This window comes from Cupressus sempervirens, chromosome 6 (genome assembly GCF_028749045.1).
Source record: "Cupressus sempervirens isolate cs-2001-9-10 chromosome 6, ASM2874904v1, whole genome shotgun sequence".
Lineage (NCBI taxonomy): Eukaryota > Viridiplantae > Streptophyta > Pinopsida > Cupressales > Cupressaceae > Cupressus > Cupressus sempervirens.
This window is the reverse complement of record NC_143123.1, coordinates 511,282,433-511,308,501: the sequence shown is the minus strand read 5'-3', so window position 1 is coordinate 511,308,501 and position 26,069 is coordinate 511,282,433. Positions and strand designations below refer to the sequence as shown.

General features: G+C 38.1%; 1 protein-coding gene across 3 annotated transcripts in view; it reads left to right on the top strand.

Moving 5' to 3' along the window:
- Positions 1-26,069, top strand: part of LOC149553267 (2-oxoglutarate and iron-dependent oxygenase domain-containing protein CP2-like) — a 252,525-nt gene that overhangs the window by 180,659 nt on the left and 45,797 nt on the right. The window lies entirely within an intron of this gene.

Genomic DNA, 26,069 nt, shown 5'->3' with positions numbered 1-26,069 from the left:
AGAAGATGACACAAGTTCCCTTAATGGATTATTTCACTAGCAGATGGGAGACTATGAAGTTTTCCATGCGGAATGTAATATGTTGGATGTATAGGAATCTGAGTGGGAAGAAGGATACTTGGAAGGGTAAACAGAGTATAAGGTAGGGGTGGCAACTCTCAACAAGACACCTGCACCCTTTTTATGAAAAAAAGGTGGAATACGAAGAGGCCAAACTCCAGGCTTTAAACCTAGGAGAAGCAAATCAGCCTAAAGAAATTTGGATAGGAGATGATTGACCCAATGTTGAAAGTGACAACCCTTAGAATCTTCTTGGAGTATAAGGACGTCTTTGCTTGGACGTACAAATACTTGAAGGGAGTACCCCTAGAACTGTGTCCATTAGATAACATTGGTACCCGAAGCAAGATCAGTGCGGAAAAGGCCTTATAGAATGAATAAAAACTATGCAGAAAGGGTAGGGGGAGAAATCACAAAGATGTTAGAACCAGGGATAATATTCAAAGTGGAAACAAGTGAATGGGTATCTCCTATAGTCATATCACTCAAGAAGGATGATGCTCAAAATCGGATGTGTAGATTTCAAATGTTTGAATGTGGTGACAATAAAAGACCCATTCCCCATTTCGTTTACTGATAGCATTTTGGAGGAGCTAGCCGGCCATGAGATGTATTCCTTCATGGACATATTTTTAGGATACAATCAGATTAACATTATGAAGATAGGCTAAAAGTTGCATTTGTGTTTGAAGATAGGGTGTATGCCTATAATAGGATGCCCTTCGGACTATGCTATGCACCAGCCACATTTGAGAGGATCATACTACATATTTTTGATGGCATGTCTATGGGGTATTTCAAAGCATTCTTACATGACTGGTCGGTTTATAGTGGGTAGGAGCAACACCTCAAAATTCTTGGAGAATGCATGGAGAAATGTCAAAGAGCAAGATTAGCCCTCAATCCAAAAAAATGCAGGTTCGTGGTTTCACTCGGGAGACTTCTTGGGCATATTGTGTGCAAAGAAGGATTGAAGACAGATCTTGATAAGATCAAGGTGATTTTGGGAATCAAAGTGCCTTCCAATGTAACAAGTATCAAATCATTCCTAGGTCATGTAGGATACTATAGAAGGTTTGTAAAAGAATTTGCCGAAGTCTTAATGCCACTGGAGAAATTAACCAGGAAAGGAGAGCGGTTTGGGTGGGAGGAAGAGCAGGAAGACGCCTTCCGAGAACTGAAGAAAAGATTAGTCGAGGCCCATATCCTTATATATCCCGATGGGACAAAGAATTTCGTGTCCATGTGGAAGCCTCTAATTATGCAATAGGTGCCACCTTGGCACAAATAGGGAAGGAAGGGTTGGATCATCCTGTATATTTTGCAAGTAGGCTTCCATCTAAAGCAGAGCGTAACTACAGTACCACAGAGTGGGAAGCATTAAGTATGGTGTATGTAGTATAGAAATTTTGACATTACTTATTAGCTACACCTTTTACATTTTTTTTTTGACCACCAAACACTAATGTATTTAGTAATCAAATCAATGATCTAAGGGAGAGTAAGTAGATGGCTAATTCTACTGCAAGAGTTTACATTTAAAATCATAGTTTGGCCAGGAAAAACTCATGTGATTGCTTATCAATTGTCAAGGATCAAGTCAAGAGAAGCCTCGGGCAATGGGGTGTGAGGATTTTCCAAATGCACACTTATTTCAGATTGCAGTATTACCTCAATAGTATGAAAAAAATTGGACAATACTTATCAACAACAAGCTTTCCAAAAGAAATGCCTACAACAAAAAGGAGAAAATTTGCCTTTAAAAGCAACACATTCTAGCTAATTGAAGGGTTATTGTAGAAAATGGGACCGGACGAAATATTGAGGAGATGTGTGATGGAGGAAGAAATTCCAGGTGCTCTAAACGAATCCCATGAAGGACTGGTGGGAGGTCACATGGGACCAGATACTACGGGGAGGAAGGTACTCTTGGCAGGATTGTGGTGGCCAACATTGTTTGCAGATGCAAGGGAATGGGTATTGAGTTGTGACACTTGTTAGAGAGCAAGAAAACCACTCAAAAGGGACTTCATGCCACTATTTCCATCCCAACCACAAGAATTATTTGAATAATGGGGACTAAACTTTGTAAAACCCTTATTGGTAAGCAAAAGTCATCTGTGTAAGTACATAGTGGTGGCAACAGAGTACTTAATGAAATGGGCTGAAGTATGGGCCTTTCCAGACAACACAACTCTCAACATGGCCAGATTTTTGTATGAGAAAATTGTCACAAGATTTGGGATTCCACTCCAGCTGACAAGTGATAGAGTACATTTTGTGAATCATACCATTAGGAGGATGACAAGTGAGTATAGAATTTTTCATTCCTTCTTGAGTCCTTATTATACATGGGCAAATGACCAAGCAGAGACCATGAACAAAGTAATAGTGGCAAATCCTATATAAAACTTGTGTGGAGTAGAAGGGCAAGACTGGGAAGAACAAATCTTGGTTGTGGTTTGGGCGTATAGGACTACGTATAAGGCCTCTATGGAACACTCCCTTTTATCCTATGTACGGTCAAGAGGCCATGGTGCCAATGGAACATATAGTACCAAGTTTACGGGTGGCAATTCAAAACAGATTGGGTGATGAGGAGAGCCTCAAGGAAAGACTGTACTTTACTCAAGCTAGATGAAAGGAGGACATTTGCTCAATGGAGTACAGAGGTGGCCCAACAAAGGCGGAAATTTTGGCATGACAAGCATTTGAAGAAAATAAGTTTTAAACAAGGACAACTGGTACTAAGGTATAATGGGAAAAATGAAATAAAGTTAGGAAAATTTAAAGTCTGATTGCTAGGACCATTTAGAATATCAGAAATAAAGGAGAATGGAGCAATAAAGTTATCTACTTTAGATAATAAACCTATCAGAGACCTAGTAAATGGGTCTAAGTTAAAAGCATATGAGAAAATAAATAAATTGGCAAGCAACTATTTTATAAGTACGGAAGAGGAACAAGTACAGATAGAAAAAAGTGAAAGTGACGAAGTAGAAAAAATTAAACCAAGTCCTTATAAAGAGACAAAGTCACAAAACATCACCATGCTTGATAGAGAAGTAGAGGAAGAAGCAGTTGAGAAAACAGTCGTACGGACATCCGTACAACAAGAGAGAAAAGTGGAAGAAGCAGTTGAGAGAACAACCGTACGGACATCCGTACAACAAGAGTGAAGGGTGGTCATACAAGGACATTTCCAGGCAATAGCCATACGAAAGAACAAACTACGGAAGAAGGCATCCGTAGGGCAACAGGTGGGACTTCGTACAACAAAGACAAGCATCCATACAAGTACATGAGGAATCTGTATGGGAGGCAGAAAAAGCCGTACGCCAGGCGTCTGTATGGCAATAGGCATCCATAGGTGGTGATTCTGTATGACAGACATAAGCATCCGTACTAGTACATGAGGAATCCGTATGGGAGGCAGAAAAGGGAGGACAAAAGGCAGTCGTACAAGTATGTGAGGAGTCCACAAAAGCATTCTTATGGAATTTTGTACCAGTGAGGTTATCTGTACATGTGGAAGATTCCGTACAATCTGTACGACAAGAGACATTAAAAGGAAAACTTATTGCTGCACTTCTCATCTCCGAGACAGGAAGAAACTCAAGGCTGTATGGTGGAAATCTATATACACGTACTTCAGTGCTACACGTAGAAGTTTGTTATAAGCAATCACATCATAGGAAAGGTTGGTATAGGTGGCATATACAAACAGTTAAAAAAATCTTGGAATTGACGCATCAACACATAATGTTGAAATTAAGCATAGGAAATCCGAGCAGAGGAAACATTATTGACTTCAAAAAGAAGAAACCTACGACACTGAAAACAAAAAAGGAGATAAGGAAGATGACAAAAAGCAAAGGGAAAATGGCACTGAAAATTACAATCACGACTGAGAATATTACGTTTGAAAGTGTGATGGGAAGCAAGTGTAGGAGTTGGTGGGAGAAAACCAAAGCGTATCATCCTCTGAAAAAGGCATTGTGCACAACAGAGGTAGACAAAATAGTTTTTATGCCAATTCTTGAATTAAAAGAGTTTGAACCTATACTACGGAATTTAATCACAAGTTATGAGAAATCATGTCATAAATCTATAGTACATTATTTCTAGCAACAGGTGACAATTTCTTACTCAACAGAAGAAATAAGTAGGGTTTTTGGAATTCCCAATAGAGCGCAGGAACTGGAAAAAACCTCTATGATAGTAGAAGACAAGAAGTGATTGAAACTAATGTGCTGAAAAGATCTTACGAGTCTGGAATGGGAAGGAATTTTGAAGAATAGTAGGGGTCTCAAGAAATTTTTTATTGTAAATGATGAATGATGATGTATTGTAGATTTGGTGAAAAGCAAGCTCACAGTGGGCAACCACACTTCCGACATTGCCCTTTGGATGTTACCTATAGTGGATGGACTGTATAAAGGACATGCGTATAACTGGGCTAAATTTCTTTCTGACAGACTCCAGGAATTCATGGAGTTGAAACACAAAGCCTTTTACATGCCTCATCATGTTGTGGCCTTATTCTTAGATGTAGTACGCACTTAGGTGAGCAGTGAGCATCGAGGGACACTGGTACCAGCTAATAGAGTAGAACCCTACAAGCCAGCTATGACATACTAGTTCCATTTGGATACCATGGGTGTAGGATCTCACAATGGAGGCGAACCAAAGAAAAAGAAACTGAAACAAACAGTGGTGATCGAAGAGGATGGAGAGAGTTTAGAATAGGAGGGCAATGATATGGATTTATCTTCCTCGGACTCACAAGAGGCAGACATCCGCCTAAGTCACCTACAGGGGACTCCAGGGGAAGTTACTTTTTTACCACCTGTGAAGGGGCCACTTCCAATTGGAATATCAGAATCCCCAGAGATTTACCATAACATGACTAGTGATCCCAAAGGAACCACTACGAAAGATATTTTCGAACCAAATCAGGCAAGAGTTGAGGAAGAAGCAGGCACCAGGCAACAAGTTCCGACATGGGGAGCTTCTAGAATATCACTATCGATGATGGCGCCATTAATCTATCCAGAACAATAGTCCTGTACTAAAGTAATAGATTTGAGATGCCAACCAAAGTGTGCACATAAAGTGAGGTTGCAAACACCTCTCTGCCCGGAGCTAGTACATCTAGTTGCTCTTGTGGTACAACCAATAGGAACAATGGATAAACAAGGGGAAATCCACACTCAGGAAAGTATGATGGCTGGTGCTATGGTGAACACGGTCCTGGAGGAGGCTAATAGGTTACTTGAGGAAGAAGGCATGGTGTCTTCCCCTTTACAAGAAGTTGCTGAGGAACAAGTAGAGATACAAAGTGAGCATGGGTAACCTTCGGACACAACTTATTTTGCAGCCAAGGCAGAGTTGTTTCTCACAAAGTTGCATGCCATGGAACATTCTACCAGAGAGCTCATGCAACAAGCTAGGTCTCAAAATTTGGAGGCTGTCATAATAGCAGCAGAAACATTGGCCGTGTTTATGCAGATTGGTTGCTATACAGATTGGGGACTATTAGAGCAGGGTGGATATTCAAAGGAGGACATAGCCACTACGTGGACAAGTAGTTCTATCATTTCCAATGGACAAGAACACTCGCCATTGCTCATGGAGGCTCTTGCAGCTGTAGAGGTTGCCTTTCGGGGAACCTTCTTGGAACTTCAACAAAAAAAAAACCTTGGCTAGAGCATGGCGGCTGGAAAGGTAGAATCTTCAACATCATTTGGAAGTCGAGAAAGTTGCAATGCAGGAAGCCTAGAAAATAGAGAAAGCTGAATTGGAAGGCAAGATCGCCACATCAGAAGCCAAGAAGATGGATGCTTTAAGGGTACTGTAGGGTGTTCGAGCAAAACAAAAGACAACTGAAAGGGATCTACAATGGCTACAGGGAGCTCTGAGCACAGGGATGTCCTATCATCCTTCTTCTTGAAGTCAAAGTTCTTTTTGTTGTTTTCATGTTCAGCAGCAGTCGTCTGGAAGAGGACTTCTTTTTTTGGGGGGATAGATGTAGTCGGAATAAAGTAACTATTATGTTTAGTACTTGTTAAAGCTAGTCAGGCTAGGTAGTTAGGAGGTGAGGGAATGCATTGGTTGGTTCCCAACCAACCAACCCTTCTATAAGGACTTGGAATATTGTCAATGTACTCAGGTTGATTTTGGTATTAATAAAGAAATCATTTCCTCGCCTACTAGTATTATGGTATGAATGGTACATTTTGTGTTCTACTTCACATGTATCTCAATTACGTTATTCTATATGATTAGCATATCTCTGTGAACTTGAGTGATGTTTCCACTCTACAAGAATGCCTTTATAGAAATAGCTTTTTAATTCAGCATGATGGTACATTCTTATATCAAAACAAAGGAAAAGTAAAAGAAGATATACACGGAGCTGTGATTCATTCCAATTTCTGAATTCATAATGATAATGATGCCTTCTTTTGATGGATCGAATCTGATGATCTATTATTAGAATTCTGAATAAGCACAATGACAACAAGTTAGAAATCATGATCTGTAAATTGTGAGGTTCGACTTGAGTTAGGAAACATGCTGGAGATATTGTTGATGACAAAAATGTTCGAATGATCTCTAGAATGTTATTATTGATGTCAAGTTCATGGGCTGATAAATAATATTCAGAACAACATGCATGACTAGAGATAATGGTTGCTAATACAAAAGTATGGTGCTTAAGGATGTAAATAATGTTGAACATCAATTGTGCAAGGCTGTGGTGATGGTTCATGAAGAATTCAAGAAGGAATGCATACGTAACAGTGGCAATCCGATAATGACGATGGTTTGAAAGATAGAGAATTGGGATCATGAAAGTCATGCATAGTAACTGGATTATATAGAAATTAGAGATTAAATGCTATTGTTATGATGATGGGAACAACAGTATACACATCAGTGACAAATGGTAAGCAGCTAATGTCCACATATCTTTCTCATAACATACCATAGTGTCTCTTATTTACTCTTCCCTTCATAGTGAGAGCTATGTGTAAGGAAAACAAATTGGGTTACCAGCATGATATGGGATGAAGGAAAACGAGTTAAAAGAGGAATGACTAAGTGAATTACCATTAGTTGATAAATGTATGCATGTACAACCAATATGAAAACCATCTGCATATGAATACAATTGACGTAGACCACAAAGATACTCAACTCAAATGTATCGATACCAATCTAGTTTCATGCAAATGTGTCAAATAAAATTAGCAGGAAAGCATTCCAATGAGACATAGAAGTCCACATATGCTAGTATAGATAACAAATTTAAACACATGATCTAGGAAATTTATGAAGCGGAAAAGATTAAGGCTTGATAAAATCATTAACAAGCAAATAAATTACTATACCAGGGAACCATGAATGATGTCATCGAGTATTGTGGGTCAAGTTTGGCTTAGAGTTAGGTGTCTGGGCTGTGGTCCAAAACATCATATGAGATAAAGATGCCTTGCTACTCTCCATCCTGAGAGAAGAATTCAATACCATTTCAAGGGATCACAAACGCTATCACAGGATTGTGATCCGGTTTCACGCATAAAAAAAGAAGAGATTAAATTGATCGATTCATGACTAGGAGTAGGTTGAGGTATATATCCATGGTGGTAGGAGTCTCATCGCATATAAGAAGTTCCATGCTTGATTTAGAAAAAGAACAAGAAGGTGGCGGTGGAGTTACAATACCAACAAGAAGTCATCTGCACAAATATTTAGAATGGCCATCTCAAATTATAAAGCTCGATGGAAAATAATATAGAAATATGAAAGGCAGCCACACATGAAGATAATATTAAACCATAGCCAAGGTGAAAGAAAATAATGATATTGTCTTAATATATAACATCATGGTATCTATAGATACCTATATGTGTATATATGTATATACATGTACATGCATAAGCCCCAACCATACATTTCTTACGTATAAATCAAATATCAAGTATGTGTATACATGTTTATATATATAATTAGTTTATGTATATACACATATGCACGCACGTACATGTATAGACATTTAGGTATCATGGTGTCAATATGTTAAGACATGCTTTAAACACCATGAGGCTCCAACCAAGATAACAAAATTATAAAGGTATGAACTTATTCATAGTTCAATTCATGCTTAGAGATTTCTTTAAGTGATATATAATTTAACCGGTTAGCTCATGGTTGTCCAACGTACACTCTTACTTGCCTAGTCGTTTACCCTTAGCCATGGTGGTTCAAGATTCACATCTATTTGCTTAGTGATAGATAGTGCCTTAGTGCCCAATTCCTTTTTGGCAATGCTTCCTTCCTTCAATGTGCTCTTGTAGAAAAAGATTCCCACGGGAATATCATATTTCTCAAATTAATCATAATTACTATAAGAAGTTATTATTCAAAAGCAATAATAATGGCTAACCACCATATCACTTCCCATGAATTTATAATGAATAACCATTTTCTATGTTTTCAAGATAATGATATAATAACATCATAGCGGTTAACTAACATGTCATCTTCACATGAATCGTAACTAATTTTTCCTGTTAACTGACTTCACATGAAACCTCAACAACTATTTGAACAATTTTAACTTGAGCCAAAAATTGGTATGTAACAATAAGAGTTATTTGCCTTGATCTTTTTCTTTTTCTTTGAGGATGTTCTTGCAGGAAAAGGTCACATGCTACCAAATATTGTGCAGACTCAATCTTATGACAGTAGCTTCAAAGAAGTTGTGTTCTAGAATTCATTAGTCATCTGATGATCAAGATGGATAAAGTGAGGCTTTTGAAGCAAATATCCTTGATGATTGAGATTATGAGTATCCTTCTATATAAAGAGGGAGTCTAACACTTGTATGAGGAGGTCAGAAGGTTGATATCAGATTTAGAAGGAGTCTGACATTCCAATCAGAAGTAATCTTGAACGGAAGAAAAAGGTCAACAAATTGAGAGTGAGAAGTTTGAGGTGAAATTGCTTGCGATACATTGTTAGTGAGAGAGAAGCTTGAGGTGAAAACTCTTGTTCCACCCTCTAGAACCAGCTATGGTGGATCTACCCTTTGACTTGGTTCATGGTGGATATCATGAGAGTTACTATTTTGCACGTGCGGATTATATCATAAAAGGTGACAATCTTTCATTGATGTATTTGTGAGGTTGCTATTGCAAGGTGATGATCTTAACAATGGTTTGACTAGTTATCATGATTGGCTACATTAAGTCGTCGTCCAAGAGTGCTGGATATCATAATAATGAACGTATCATGATAGATTGCATTAAGATGCTGTCCTGGAGTCCTAGAGATTATGATACTAGTCATGATGGAGAACATGACATTTTGATTACTTGTAATCTGATAGACTACGTTCAATTGTTGTCCTGGAGTGTGCCGGAAATCAGATAACTCATATCCTTCTAGGATATAACATATTCTTTTGGTAGGCATCATGAGCATGATGCCAGTGCACATTCCAAGAGAATATAAGTGTGATTGATATTTCTTGTTGAATCATACTTTGGATGATATTGAAAGATAACATCTAAGTTGATGGATATATGTTGATATCCTTAAAAAAATGCCATTCCAAGAATATCATATTTAGATGATATCTCTCTATATGCTTGAGAGCATGATGCATTCTATAACAATCCTCCCTAGCTAAAAGGGAGTGTTAATGTCGTAGCTTCAGTTGGATTGAATGGACCTAGAAATAATCCTTATATGGTCATTGGTTAATCGTCAATTAGACAAACTCTCCTATATCTACTTATATGTGTGTGTGTGTGTGTGTGTGAATGTGTGTGTTACATATAATTATGTTTATATATATTATTGTTAATATATTGTCTAATGATGATTAACTTATAATTTACCATATAGGGACATGTCTCATCTCCTCTTCTCATATTTATATGACATTCAAATCTGCATTTGGAACACACAAAAATAAATGGTAGTGTTATTACATATGCAGAAAAATGATCCTATAAAACTCAACACTCTTCCCCCTGCCAACCTCTTTATTTCCTGAATGATGTTTTCAATGGTGTAAAGCTGAGTCACGTCCTTGATTATTGGAGGACTATGCTTATCCTACCCATGCTGATATAACTACTTTGCATATTCAAGTTATTGAGACCTTGTGATGCTATTTGCTATTTGCTTCCTCTTTCCATTTTTTTTGGGATTTTGTTTTCGAAGAGTAATCAGCTGATTCAGCTCCATCCTTCTTATGCTTACATACTTTTGTTTTTTACATCTTAGTAGATTTTCATACCCTTGTTTTCTTTTCTCATTCCCCCTCTCAGATTTCTTTTTGATAGCTCACACTCATCATCAAACCAAGGGTTCGCTGGAAAAGTATTTCTTGCCTATCTTTTGGGTCTAGTCCTTTTACACCCTTCTAATGCCTTGTGAATTGGATGAATTAGACCATCTTTGTCTACATGTAATGCTTCGTGTAATCTCAATTGTATTTGGAAGTATCAATGTTCAAGGGCATTCATGAATGATTTTCTGATTTTCTTGTGGCATTAGGATCTTAGCACACACAAGAGCTTTTTTATACTCAAGATGAATTTGCTCTTTGTTGCCCATTTAAATGGATTACCAATTTCAAAAACATTAGGCTGTGATATGATTTTAGCCCTATTGGACATTCTCCTATTCCCAACTCCATTATCCTTGAAGTGTGATATTTCTTGAATTTGGCCATACTTTCCTATTGTTACATATGGCCATGTTGTACAAATTGCAGTAGTCCAATAATTCTGCTCCATAATGGTTAATGTTGCCCTTGCTGTATTATGAAGACCTTTCCCAACATTGATCTTTTTCTTCTTCTAACCATAGTGGGTTACTTCTTTATTTGTAACTTCTCTTCAGATTGAGGGCTTGGTTGTTTCCTGTTTTAGCATTAAAGTCCCCTATTATTAAGACTTAACCCAAATTATTATATATGTCCTTTTCAAGTGATGCATAGGGATCTTCCTTGTCTAGAGTACTTTTCTTATATGTTTTTGATCCTTTTGGTGCCAAAATAACTTGCTGCCACCTTTATTGAAACTTGGTATTTTGTTAGTTTTAGCCATATATGCTTATTTGAGTCTTCTTTCTCCATACATATGAATCTGCCCCAAGTATTTTTTAACTACGATGGTAATTCCTCAATGTCCTTTGACATTATCAATTCTTTCATTCCAAATTGAGATTTTTTTTTGTATCCCTCAAACTTTGGAATACTACACCCTTCATGCTCATGTGTCTCTTTGAGAAAGTTAATGTCTTTTCCTTTAGCTATGGGCCCTAATGCAGGTCCCCTTTTCTACATGGGCAGCCTCTACAATTCCACTTAACCACAGTTAAGTGTTCTTGAGGGCCCCAAGTTCCTATTTCTTATTTTCCATTCAATCATTGAGTTGGGCCTTACCATCTTATAACCAAGCCTATTTTCTATTGTCTCTTGCTGCCTTTTCTTTTTCCCATTGTTTCCTTTTTTCTTCTTGTTAAAATATGGTAAGGTCCTCATCAAGATATATGTGGGTGGCTTTGAGGACCCTCTTGTATTTCAGAATCATGTTTTTCACTTCTATATTCTCCAAAGTAACCCTTACATGTGTGCCCTTGTCAACTTCCATTCATTTCCAATCCTTTGTGCTTGTTGGATTACTCCATATCATTCTAACTGAATTTTAAGAAAGTTTTATTAATTCCTTTTTGTTTTCCTTCGCTCCATAGTCTTTTAGCTCTTTAATGATGATATTCACTGCCTTATCATTTGTGCCCTTCTTATATCTACCGCTTTACTTGCTTTTCTATTAGCTCATTTGTTATGTATGATGGCCCCTTTCCTACTTGAGTCCGTGACTTGACTTCTATTTGTTCTCTTAGCTGATTTTCTTAGTGTGTGGGTCACTAACTCTTTCGCTTCCACTTGCTTTGTTTCCTTTTATTACTTTCCTCTAACGATTGCCTTGTCAAAAGCAACTTGTATTTAACTTTTTCTATGTTGAAGTGCAATTTTTGTACCTGTTATTTGAGTAATTTGTTCTCCCTAGTTAGTTTCCAATGTTATTTTTTGATCGCCTTTATCTTAAAAATTAAATCATTGACATATAATTTGGGCACCATGTTAAATGTATTGAAGTAGGGCTATATGTGTTTGAGAGTCCGTTTTCTCCAACTTCCACCTTATTTGCTGTTTGACCTTCATCCTTGTGTTTTTTGGCAACCGGTGTTAAATGAGATGTATCCATCTTTTACTTTCCTTTATTTCTCTTGCTTATTCTGTTCATGTTCATTTTCAGCAATATCTAATGCTTTAAACCTATGTACTGTTTTCAGTAAATTCTATATTGTAGCCAATGGGTAGAATAGTGTCCAAAAGGGCACATGATGGTTGAGTCACCCCTTCGGGAAAGTATATGTACACCATCCAGAAGGGACTTGGGATCATCAATTAGAATCATTGTAATCGTCAGAGTAATTGTAATAAGCAGGTTGCGTATATGAATAAGGTATCTGTTCTATGTTATATCTTGCTATACTACATGCGATAAGTATCCTTGTACCCTGTACGGTAAACATTTGGCACCATTGCCAGTTAAACCTGGAATGAAGGAAGTGTTATGAAGATTAATGTCGAATTTGCTTAACAAGGATAGGAATAAGATAAAAGATAAGGATGAAATACGCAGAGCACAAGAAGTTTTAATTTTAGCACAACGGGCGGAGCATAGACAGAAGCTTCAACAGATTGCCGATGGGCATCGAGGGGGTGAAGGAGCACAAATGGAGGGAGTGCATTCACCGAGTAGACCGAGGATTGCCGAGGAATTACTAGAAGAGACTTGACAATGATTGAATTTGGTGGAAGAGACAAGGGAGTTCCTTAACTTGTATATGCCGAGGGTAGAGCGTCCAAATGGAAGGGAAGCAACTCGCATGGCTCGAAGTGCCGAAGAAGCACGAGCGTGGAGTGAACTCTTCATTCCCGATGCACCCGACGAATGGATACAAGCAAAGAATTGAATAACTTCGCTTGAGGAAGATCTTCTTTCACTAGGTAATGTAGTTGTTGGAAGCAGGGCGGTTGTCGAAGCAGTGCGGTTATGCAGAAGAGTGGGTGCTTAGAACAATGTGGGTACACAAGAAGTACCATAGAATCGCAAGAAAGTAGCATTGACAAGACTAAAGGAGAAATTGTCGAATTTTAATGGTGACGGAATGATGGATCCGATCAGACACTGCAAGACATGTGAAACAATATGGACAACAAATGCTGTAACAGACGAGAATGATTGGGTCTGGTAGTTTCTAGCGACCTTGCGGGGTTTGACGATTGGTTTGTGGATGCTGACCCTCAGAAATTGACATGGGCAGACGTCAAAAAGGAGTTCATAGCAGAATTTCGACTACTACGGGACGATAATGAAATTGTAGCAAAGATATACAACACAAAGCAAGGAAAGAATGAAATAATCTATTCCTATGCAAGATGACTGAAAGAGCTAGTGGAGAAGATGGAGAGTCAACTAACTGACGGATTGAAGAAACAGTGGTTTGTTGCGGGGCTAAGGTCGGCTCTAAAGAAGAAAATGAAGATTGTACCTCCAGCATCATACGCAGATGCATATAATCTTGTGATGGATCTGGAGAGTGAACAGAAAACAGACAAGAAGAAGCACAAATCGTCAGACTCAGACGATCCATCATTCGAAAGTAGCAGTAGCGATGAAGAATCAAGCAAGAAAGTTCGAGTTTTACAGAAGGATATGCTACAAATGATGAAAGAATTTGAAAATTTGAAAAAGAATCCTAACTCGGTGAAGGGAGAATTGTGGTCTATGGACTGTAATGAGCAAGGCCACACAAAGGGCTCATGCTAGAAGAAACAATTCTGTGATACTTGCCAAGTTACGGGACATTCCATAAAGGAGTGCTTGTTTAATATGAAGTCAAAAGAACACCAGCAAGTATTACTAACATAGGAACTGTCCGGTGGAACAAACACGTACAACGATGCAACCTTAGGAGGATATCACAACAATAACCGGCGCAGAAGGGGTGGTAATAATAATAACAATAATAACAATGGAGGCCACAGTCGGATACAGTATGACGCAAGTGGATGGCCAATGATACAGTGTCGTGTGTGCAACCTCTGGGGGCACTTCGCTAGAGATTACACCACGAAGGAGATGCCGCAATTGTTATGAAGATGGTGTGGTTTGGGAGATCACAAAGATTCAAAATGCCTGAAGCAAGGGGTAAATTTGTTAAGCATTGAAGCATGTGATGAGAAGATACTAGCTAGTACACGTAACCAAGCTAAGAAGGAAAAGTACCTTGATGTAGAAGAAGAAAAGGAGAGGTTGTAGCAAGCGCGAACAGAGTTGGAAAGACAGATGAAAATAGGAAAGTTGCAAGTAAAAGACACGCCGATACCTCGAAGAGGAACCTAGTTGAACAAAACATGATAAGGCAGGTAATGCAAATAGAAGTCCCTATAAAATTAAATGACCACCTTACAATGCCCCAGTTACAGATGACGATTCTGAATATAACACTGCTTTTGAAAGCAACGAAGGAAACAAGAAGGGGCAGTAGTGGAACGACAATAGTAGACCCAATGCTACTGACACTCACGATGGGAAGGCATCCGGTAGTAGCCGATATGGGTATTTTGGGAATTGTACTTACAGACACAATTGTGAATGGAGGGTCAGGCATGAATGTGTTATTAGAAGATATATGGAAAAAGCTGGGACAACCTACGCTTTGGCCACCTACATTCCAATTACTCATGGTGGATCAACACGGAATTAAACCATTGGGAACCTTGATGACATAGTCGGTAGCTACTGGAATGCAACCATTTTTATTAGACTTTGTGGTCATTCCACTGAAAATAAAAGGGTATAACACTATCCTTGGATGGAGTTGATTGGTACAAGCAAAAGTGGAACATAACTAGAAATGAAATACCCTATCCATGGAACGCGAAGGCTGAAGATTTATAATTGACCTGCACACATATGGTAGGTGAGGAGGCAGCGTTGTTGGATTCCGAAGGCGAAGGTGGAGGGGACGACGAGGGGAAGAAGAGAATGAAACTTGATGAAGAGGGAGCATTGAGATTGGAAGGAGAGACTTACGATGATGACTTAGACTCAGTGAACGGCCTATTCCATTAGCAGATGGGGACTATGAGCTCTTTCCGAGCTTTAATATGTTAAGGGTTGATGAAGGTAATAAAGGAGAGGAAAATGAATGTCCGAAGGAATACAGAGAAGCAAAAGAAGAAAAGGCGGTTACAATTGAAACTGAAGGAAGGAACATATAATATGGCCAGTACAAGAGGAAGAACATACGGTATGAACTCAACAAAAGGAAAGATTCCACCATACGGTACACAGTGAACGGATCGCGTAGAATGAAAAGGTTACAGTGCACCACGGATTTAGTAGAAAGGTGTTGGCAACAAGGAAAACACATTGTACGGTCTGCACAGGAAACAAAGAGGAAGGTCTTAATAAAAACTTCAGCAGTGCGGAGTGAAGGTTCTAAAATCAAGAATATAATTATTGATGACAAGGAGTGGCAGCCGATAGAATTCATGGTACCAAGTTCGAGGATTGCGATTGAAAACAAGCTTGGAGATATGGAAAGTTTGAAGGAGAGATTGTATAATTTAAATGAACTTGATGAGTGACGATTGTAGGAACTATGGGCCACAGAGGTTATACAGAACATGCATAAGACATGGCACGACAAGCACTTGAAGTTGAATAGATTTCAATCGGGACAACTAGTGTTGAAGTATAATGGGTGCAACAAGATCGGACAAGGAAAATTTAATATAAAGTGGGTCGGGCCATATAAAATCTGTGAAGTGGGCGATAACAAAGCAATAAAATTATGGACGCTCGACGAGAAGGAAGTAGTTGATGCAGTGAATGGGCCGAAGCTGAAATTCTATCATGAAAGAAATGACACACCTCCGTGGATGAACAATTGAGAGACAGTATAACAGTAGTAATTATTAATGTATATATGTAAATGTAAATAATAATAAAGAATGTAAAATTTTATAGAGCAGTGATAAAAGAGTAAATTGATGGTTATACAATGCATCGTACAGTTGGAAGACTTGTCTGCAGGGGATAATAGTACCGTATAGATTCAATATATCACATGTACCATTAAATAATGTATAAAGTTGAGCAAATTTTCATTGTACGACTATAAGAGGAATTATAATAAGTGCAAGCAAGTACTGTAGGGATGTGCAAACTAGGAAGCCGTATGGCCATATCATCGTACGCAAGGGAAAAGCATTAAGGAAGCACTTAGAATGAACACCTTTCGGAAGAAAGAAAATATAAAGGGATTAACAGACTTAAGGGTCGTATGGACATATGAAATGCAATAGGGGATATATTGGACCGTACAACCTTGTGCAAAGTCAGTAGGTAATCACAGGTGATCCACCGTATGGCCAAGAGAGAGTAGAAATTGCACAAGCGGTACACTGATACATCGTACAGCAAGGGAGACAGAGAGAGGAGGTGATAGGAAGAAAACTGTACGGTCGTACGACACAAGGGAGTAACACAATCACCATACGGTAGTCCGTACGGCCTCAGAAGAATATATCGTACAGTCACCACTAGAAGGAAAGGCATATCGTATATATATAAAAGAAGCATTTGGCATTGTATGGTCTTTAAAAAAAAATAAGGTGCCAAGGAAGCCAGAATAGATCACCATACGAATGAAGGGAAGCATGAGAAGTTGATACTGTACGAACGTAAAGGCAAGCCAAGATGGAAAGACTGCCGTACGCCTTGGTACGGTGAGCATAAACCAAGTGTGAGCATACCGTATGGCTCGTATGAACGAGCAAGAAGAAGAAAAGGTCAGTCTGAAAGAGAGATTATAGTACTGTAAGGTCTGGAAGGATACCGTACACCGTATGACTATTAGGAGAGGAGTGAATCCCATACAGACAAGGAGGGAAACATATGGATATGGAGTATGATCACCGTATGGCCTTGGAAGGGGACACTACACGACCTTGGAGGTGGACACCATACGGCCTTGGAGGTGGACACCGTATAGTTGGCACATGTGTACATCGTACAGTAAGAAAGGCAAGCCGGAAAGATAGATAGAAAGAACATTGTACGACCTTAGATACATGTAGCAAGAGAAGACGAGGCAGTATACTGTACGACCTAGAGTTAAGAACATCTGACGACAAGCAAAGGACCATCGTACGGCTTACACAAAAGAGGAACACTTGAAACACGACCACCGTAAGGACACAGAAGAAGGGTGATAGGAGGTTCTTAAAAAAAAAAGATGACAAATAAAAAATGTTAACAATGAATAACGTATGATACTGAAGGGAAGGGAAAGACAAACATGTAGTAAAACATAAGCAGTTGGCAAAAAGAGTATGGGATTAGAAGAAAATCACATAAATGGTGTGTTCCATGGACTTTTGTGTGGGTTTGAGGGTGCTAATTTGGTCTTGGTGGCGGGGGCACTGCCCCTTGACCCCGCTGGGGGCATTGCCCCCTAGACCCCTAGTTAGTTCAATTATCAGTCGTGGGAAGTGTGACCAGTTGATAAGACCTGGAGCTACTATAGGCATAGTGCCTGTGTGCCAGAGGTGGAGAGAGCATTAGAGCAAGCCTTTCGAGAAAGATTACACTTTGAGGTAGGCTATAGATGCAACGTGTTTTTGGAGGCCGGTTTGGTGTAGACACAAGAGAAATGTGAATGCGATGTGAAGGAAAAAGATCTATCCTGTTATAGTTAATCACAGTTAATGTATTCCATTTTGTTAATCTGTTTCAAATATTTTGTAATTGTCGTCTGGAGACGATTTTACTTTTTAGGGGGGGATGATGTTGTCGGTAAATTCTATATTGTAGCCGACGGGTAAAATAGTATCCGAAAGTGCACATGACGATTGAGTCACCCCTTCGAGAAAGTATATGTACACCGTCCAGAAGGGACTTGCGATCATCAATCAAAATCATTGTAATCATCAGAGTAATTGTAATAAGCATATTGCATATATGAATAAGGTATCCGTTCTATGTTATATCTTGTTATACTGCATGCGATGAGTATCCTTTTACCCTGTACGGTAAACATGTATCCCTGGGATGTGTCGTTGGCCAAAATACCCATGTTTCCGAGACGGGGACGTCCTAGGGACAAGGGAACGGGTAGGGGACCTCCCCTAGCCGTCCCCAAATTTACAAATCACCAAGTGATGTTCCTGAAACTTGGGGACTTTTGGGAAAGAAAAGGGCCGTCCTCAGTACGGAAAGGGGACATCTAGAAGTCCCCTAATTGTTGCTGTCCCCGTTTTTTGTGAAGCTTAAATTTTTTTTTTTTTAAAAACAAAAAGCTTTATTTTGTTTATCCCTACTTGGTCGTCTAGTGGGCTTTGCCTCTTCAAATGCCCTAAAAGGTCAAAAAAGACCACAATGTGGTTGTTTTGTCATTTGTTTGATTTTGCCTGTGAAGTTGGAGTGTGTTGCAGCTGGTTGGGCTTTTCATTTTGTAAGAAGAGGTGATTTTTTTGCTTGCAAAAGCTTGACCAACAGTTTAATTCATTTTTCTAATTTTGTTTTCTATGTTGAACTTGAACATGATGATGAAATTTTATGACAGCTCTCTAGCCTTTGGGCATATTTGAATTTCCAGATTTTTATAATATTGTTCACCGCTAAACTTATATTTAAATATTTTTGTTCACATATTGATATGCATATTGACAATTAAATATTGAAATCAGTTATTATTTCTTAAATATGTTAAGGTTCTATAATGTTTAAATGACATGGATGTGCTTAGTTTCATATGAATGACATGTATATTTGCAATTTTCAGTTTATATTTTAAAATTTCTCTATATACACAGCTATCCCCATTTGTCGTCCCCGTCCCGAATACTTGGGGGAACATAGCTTTAAACACAATTTTTGGTAAAATTGCTGTAAGTTTTCCCTTCTTGCATACTTAACTTTTTGGATCTGCTCGTGCCTTAGGATACCTGTATATTTTTTCACATTTACATATTGTTGATGCGAGTTTTGTATCACTTACATAACATATTAGGATTTGAATATTTGATACAGGATATCAAACATACAACTCCTCTCTTGAAAAGTTAATGCTCATGAGACATGAGTATAACTCCAATGTTCCTTACACCGTTGGATACTCGCTTAGTTTTATCGATGTGATTTGCTGGTAATCACGTAGGCCGCCTTACGCTATTCATTCAAGGATGACTTGGACTTTGGTGGAATGAAAGTGATGGTGATTCGGTTTGTGAAATGTGCGGAGGCAGATAATGTTGATGGTCACGATGATGGAGGGTGTGTCTGCCGATGATGATGTTGATGGGAAAGCGATGGTTGTGGAAGGTGAATGGATGAGTTCTATCACTTGATCTACTCTAACTTGCTTCTCTAAGCTTCGACTACCTAGCTACTTACTATTCTACTCCTACCCCTATGAATGGAAGGTTAGCAAATGGACGGGGATCGAACCTAATGAGAGCTGACCAGCGGCCTCACTTCCACAGGTGCAATGATTCAAAGGAATAATAGATTAGTTTACCACACAAAGCTTCCCAACCAGCCGCTAGGATGCTAGTGGCCTAATATTGATCCCTATCAAACATTTACCAATGCTACCATACAACTATCCATCTACTTTAACTTCACTTAAATAACTTCAAATGCAACCAACTTAAAACAACTTGAAAGAAAATCTAACTAAGTGGAAGTAGAAATCATGCAATAACACCCAATGTTCTTGATCAACATGCCAATCGCAACAATGAAAAAGAGAGCAATTTTGGTATTATTTTCGCAACAATGTCTTCAACACTTTACAAATGAGAGCAAATGGCCTTTTATAGGGGCCAGAAATACAACGGACGGTGGAGATTAAAACAAGATCAATGATCTAGATTAGATCCTCAAAACCCTAATTAGGGTTGCCACCCCATCGGCCAATGAGAAGCCGCCACCTCATCAATGGACCAATGAAAAATGTGCAAAAAGTGGCAACCAATGAGAAGGCACCAAAATGGTGGCCAAACAAAAATAGACACTTGTCCTATTCTAGAAAAAAGGGAAATTGCCACTTGGGCTTACATCAAATGATCTTCTAATATAAATCTTCCCTTTTCTTTCATTTTCTTAGCTAAGGCAATGAACTTAGCTAGCCTTTCATTAACTTATTCCATAGGAGGACAAGGTGTGTGCTTCGCCTTGAGTTGCGCTGTCTTTGCCACGTTGTTCGCTGCTTGTAGTATTTTTTCATGATCCTTCTCATATTCCTTCGCAAATCCGATAAAAGCGCTGAGAGAGGAAAGGGTGCCCAAATGCATTTTCCTGATGGCAACTGTAATGGACACCTAGGAATGCCCAAAAGCTGAACCAAGGCTAAAATTATATTAATTCTAAAAATGCTGCAATCAAGTACAAAGAGATGTATTCCAAAGGCCAAACCCTAAGGGAATGACGTCTAGAATGTTACAACAGAGAATGAACATCCTCTATTGCCAAAAAAGGAGTGTTATTCACACATCCAAGCTCTTATCTAATGCAAACTGTCATAATCATCCGATACAATAATCTCATGCTAAACAATGAAACTCTCACCCCTATTTATCCTATTCCTTCACCCTTCTAGAAAGAACTAAAACATTAATTAATTGCAAGTGCTAGAAGCTTCCCCCTTCCAATAATTAATGCACTCTCTAGAAACTCCTCTCTTGCAATAATTAATTGTGCTTCTAGAGGCTTCCACCTTTCCAATAATTAATACACACTCTAGAAGCATCTCCTTTGTAATACAATAATTAATTAAATTAATTAAATATAAAGCCACCTTTTAATTTTAATTTATTTAATGGCTTTATAATGATCCCATCTTTTGGCCTTCACTTTAATTTAATAACCGGATAAAGATGTATATTAGTCCAGATCAAGATGTGATGTTCAGACAGTTATTGGGTACATTAGAGAAGAGGCAACGTATGCAACAGGAGCAGAATAGGCGAATGGATATGATGTTGCAGCTTATGGCTAGACAGATGGGCATCAACATTGATGATTTGTATGTTGCTCCAGAGCAGAAGGTAGTCGATTTCTTAGGTGGGATCGAGACACGTATAGAGCCAGCCAGCTATGATGTTGGTGATGTGGGCATTTCGGTAGAGTCAATAGAGACATGCGTGCAAAGTCAGGAGACCACATATGAAGCCTTGTCAGGGGATGATGACGTAGCAATAGTGGAATTAGGAGAATGCGAGGATACTATCATATCAACAGCCACTTCTATGTCAGTTGAAGCATCCAATGAGGAGTTTAATGGTATAAATGCAGTGGTTGATGTATTTTCTAATGAAGCCACACATGTTAACGATTATGAGTTTTCATCAACTACAAATTCAGTTCAGTTTTCTATTGCAGCAATTAATGTTGTTCCTATGTCCATATATTTCGATGCGGCAACACCTATTGTTGATACAATTAGCATGAGTACATATGTTTCACCTGTAGCTACATCTTTTTCAATGCATGATGGTGATAATATGCATTCCAGTCCAATATATATTATGTGGATGGATAAAGGGAAGAAGACGTTTCATAGATCTTCTATGGAGTTGCCTTATGGTGACATTCTGACTTCATCAACACAAGTTTTGAATGCTAGGCTACAGGGGTTGGTCCTGATGATGCGGGTTTGCAGTTGGTTTAACTTCCATATGGATATCACATATTGGGATCCAGGTGGAGGTTGGAGTCCATTATGTTACTTAATTGCTTGAGGACAAGCAATTTCAAGGAGGGCGGATTTGTAATGATCCCATCTTTTGGCCTTCACGTTCTCCAAAGTCTAAGTGGAGGATAAGAAGAAATTAAATTAATTTCTTATAAAGCCATTAAATAAATTAAAATTAAAAGGTGGCTTTATATTTAATTAATTTAATTAATTATTGTATTACAAAGGAGATGCTTCTAGAGTGTGTATTAATTATTGGAAAGGTGGAAGCCTCTAGAAGCACAATTAATTATTGCAAGAGAGGAGTTTCTAGAGAGTGCATTAATTATTGGAAGGGGGAAACTTCTAGCACTTGCAATTAATTAATGTTTTAGTTCTTTCTAGAAGGGTGAAGGAATAGGATAAATAGGGGTGAGAGTCTCATTGTTTAGCATGAGATTATTGTATCAGATGATTATGACAGTTGCATTAGATAAGAGCTTGGATGTGTGAATAACACTTCTTTTTCGGCAATAGAGGATGTTCATTCTCTGTTGTAACATTCTAGACGTCATTCCCTTAGGGTTTGGCCTTTGGAATACATCTCTTTGTACTTGATTGCAGCATTTTTAGAATTAATATAATTTTAGCCTTGGTTCAGCTTTTGGGCATTCCTGGGTGTCCATTACAGCAACCTTTCCCAACTCATCCAACCTCGATCCAAAATTTGTTTCATTGACATCCTCTTCTCTAATATTCTCAAAATCAAGTGCCACTGTAAGCCTCGATGATCTGTTAACTCCTTTCCTTCCCTTGAGTATCCAATTCTGCTTTAGATGAGTGTAATAGGCCCCTTGGTTATCTTGAAATGACTTAGTTGCTTGATCCATCATTACAATTGTCATGCCCTTGTACTGGGGAATGTTAAATGTTTCTTTAATCCCTTGTTCGCCAATGCTGGCCAACACTCTCTTCCCTCCATCAAAAATGATGGAATTATTGTTTAGATCAAATCTGGATGCACATTCCATAATCAATTTTGGACAACGCAATGTGGGAGGAAAGGCCGCTGCGTGTACAATTCCACTCCTGTAAATCCTTTTTGCCAAGGGGGATTGTCCTTCCTTCAGTCTGTCCCTCATCCGTATCATGTCCACTGTACAGACATTGATGTCAGTTATTCTCTTCATTTTCAAGAAGAAGGAAGTATTGGGCGTTATATCCTCTTTGTTTTTCTTAGTGTTCGCCCGCTTGGGATTCTTACTTGCACTATCATCCTCCATGCTTGTCGCCCTATTACGGGATGGTAGAGTGGTGGACCAAAAGGCAAAAAGAACCAAGCGGAGCAATCCTTAGCCTAGAACGAAAGATGGATATATCAACTTAAGCACTCCTTGCAACTCTAGATGATGAAAATTCACCTTAACCAATAAACTTACAACGGCTTTTTGAAACCTAGGATATGACTTTCAAGAAGTTCAAACCCCTTTGCAAATTAGAAATTTACACTCCTAAAACTATGCAACACTTGCCTTCTATGCAAAAATCAAATTTTCATATGTATCTCTTCTGCCAACAAAATTGCCAAAATCTGATATAAAAAATGCAGTCCTAAGTAGGAAAAAATCAGACCTTCACCATGAATTGCTCAAAAATCAGAATCAGATCTGCCTCAATAAAATGCCAAAAATGGAAAAGTTTGCCTTTGTCTCAAATTCGCCTATGCATGAAGTCTGAAATCTGCCCAAAAATCTATCTAGTGCACAAATTGCAGCCCACAAATGGAGGAAAAAACCACCAAAATATGCATGAATTCTGCCCACAAAAAAATTGCCAAGGTCTGAAAATGAAGAAATGCAAGCAAAAATTGCCCAAGCATGCAAGAAACTGCCTTCCACTAAATTCGCCTCCACAAAATTCGCCCAAGTCTAGAAAAAATCTGCTCCTCCACAAAATTCGCCCACATGGAGAGGAAGAAATGATTTGTGAAAATGAGATGGGGAGGAGACTCCTTTTATAGCCAATTTTCTTTTTCCATAAAGCTGGCCTACATGGTCTAGGAGAAAACAAAAAACAAAAATTAAATTCAAGTTAAGGCCCACAATTAAATATTTAGCTTAAAAAAATTAATTTTGCTAAAAGAAAATTGCACGTTTAAATTTACCAATTAGCTCCAATTGCAAAACGAAATTAAATGGCCTTGAGGGTGTTAAATATTTCCATTTAATGAGGATTTAGTAATTAATACATCATAAATATTGTATTTTGGCTAACCAAAAGTCATTTTTTCAATATTAAATTACTAAATTCATTAAAAACTTAAAAGTTTTCAAGGCAATTAATCCAATTAAAGCCAATTTTTTGCAATTTTCTACCAAATCGATTTTGCCAAGCTAAAAATTAAAAAATTAAAATTGCATTTAGAACCAAAAATCGATTTTTTGCATTTTTTCTCATTTCGACAAAATTAAAAATTTTCACCAAAGAAAAATTTGAGATTTTCCAAAGACTTAAATCTAAAAAAAATTTCGCTTTTGAAAATTATCCAAATTTACAGTGTTAAAACCAAATTTTCAAAAGAAAAGCCTAAATACAAAATTCACAACTTTATCCTGCCAAGTTAAAGTTAACTTAGAAAATTATTCGGCCTAGGGATAAAATTGATAGCTCTGGAAAATCAAGTTAAGAAAACCGGGTGAAAATAAGCTAAGCCTTCCCATATTTGTCCTGAAGGTGCCAAGGCGTGAAATTTTCAAAACTCAAAAAAATTTGGGCAATCCAAAAATTTGCAAGGCTATTAGAAAAAAGGGGGTCCCCAAAAATTTTGGGGCGATGGTGTGAAAATCTCACAGCACATACACATAAATCATTAACATATAAATTTGGGCACCATGTTAAAGGTGTTGATGTAGGGCTATATGTGTTTGAGAGTCCGTTTTCTCCAACTTTCACCTTATCTGCTGTTTGAGTTGCATTCTCATGTTTTTTGGAAACCAGTGTTAAATGAGATGTTGTATCCATCTTTTCCTTTCCTTTATTCTTCTCTTGCTCATTCTGCATATGTCATTTTCAGCAATATCTAATGCTTTAAACACAATTTTTGGTAAAATTGCTGTGAACTTTCCCTTTCTTGCATACTTCACTTTTTGGATGTCTGTGCCTTAAATACCTTTATATTGTGCAATGTCCCGATTTTTAGCAGGTCCTTGTAGTTGGCTTGGTTAGTTCACCATTGTGAGCCTCGTGAATCGACAGTGGGATTTGAGGGTCTCAACTATGGGGTTAAAAGCTTTTCAACAGTCTAGTGTGTGTTTTGACTCCATTTGAGGGACTTACTCAAGTTGTAGTGGTTTGTTTCTGGATTCAATTGTGTGACAATTTTTACCATCAATGTTTCAAATCAAACTACATGATCCACTTTGTTTTGCATCTCTTGCTCTTCATCCCGATGATGGATCACGTAGCGTGATTCGAAATGTTGATGATAAAAATCTTAACACAACCGAATCCAGAAACAAACCATTGCAATACAATGGATTGTGGAAATTTGATCTCTTCAACTTACTCAAGTTGTTGATTCCGATGAGCTCAGTTGAGTCAGAAGTATTGAGTGATGCTCTCAGTTTTTATTTTGGGCTTCTGGTTTTGGCTCCAAGAATCTTGGAGGGAGTGTCTATTTATAGTAAATTACCTTGTTAGGTTCATTCATCGTCTTTCATCGTTAGGATCACTTCGGTGTTGTCATATTTGAATTCTGATGCTTCTTCAATTGTTTTTGCAAAACGTGTGAATTATTGTTATTATTCATCTACATACGCTGAGGTTGCTATTTTTGTTAGTGTTGTATGTTGGTCACCTTAGTACCATAGCTCGTTGGAACTGAAACAAATTTTTTTATATTGTGGGAAAAAGAAACAGTGACTTTGTGTGTCAGAATATTATGTTATGGTGGAAAAGGTCATTTTTGGGAGCCAAAAGTAATTAATAATTATATCATATGGCACTTTGTTATATTTTAATATTGTGTTGAGGAAAATATAACATTGTGTTGAAGAAGCTTCTTAACTGAAGTTGCATTTGAGAAACTTTGTGCCATTTGGAGATTATAAATATGAGCCCATTTGATGAGAAAAATATCGATTGAATAATATTTTCTTTTGTTTCTT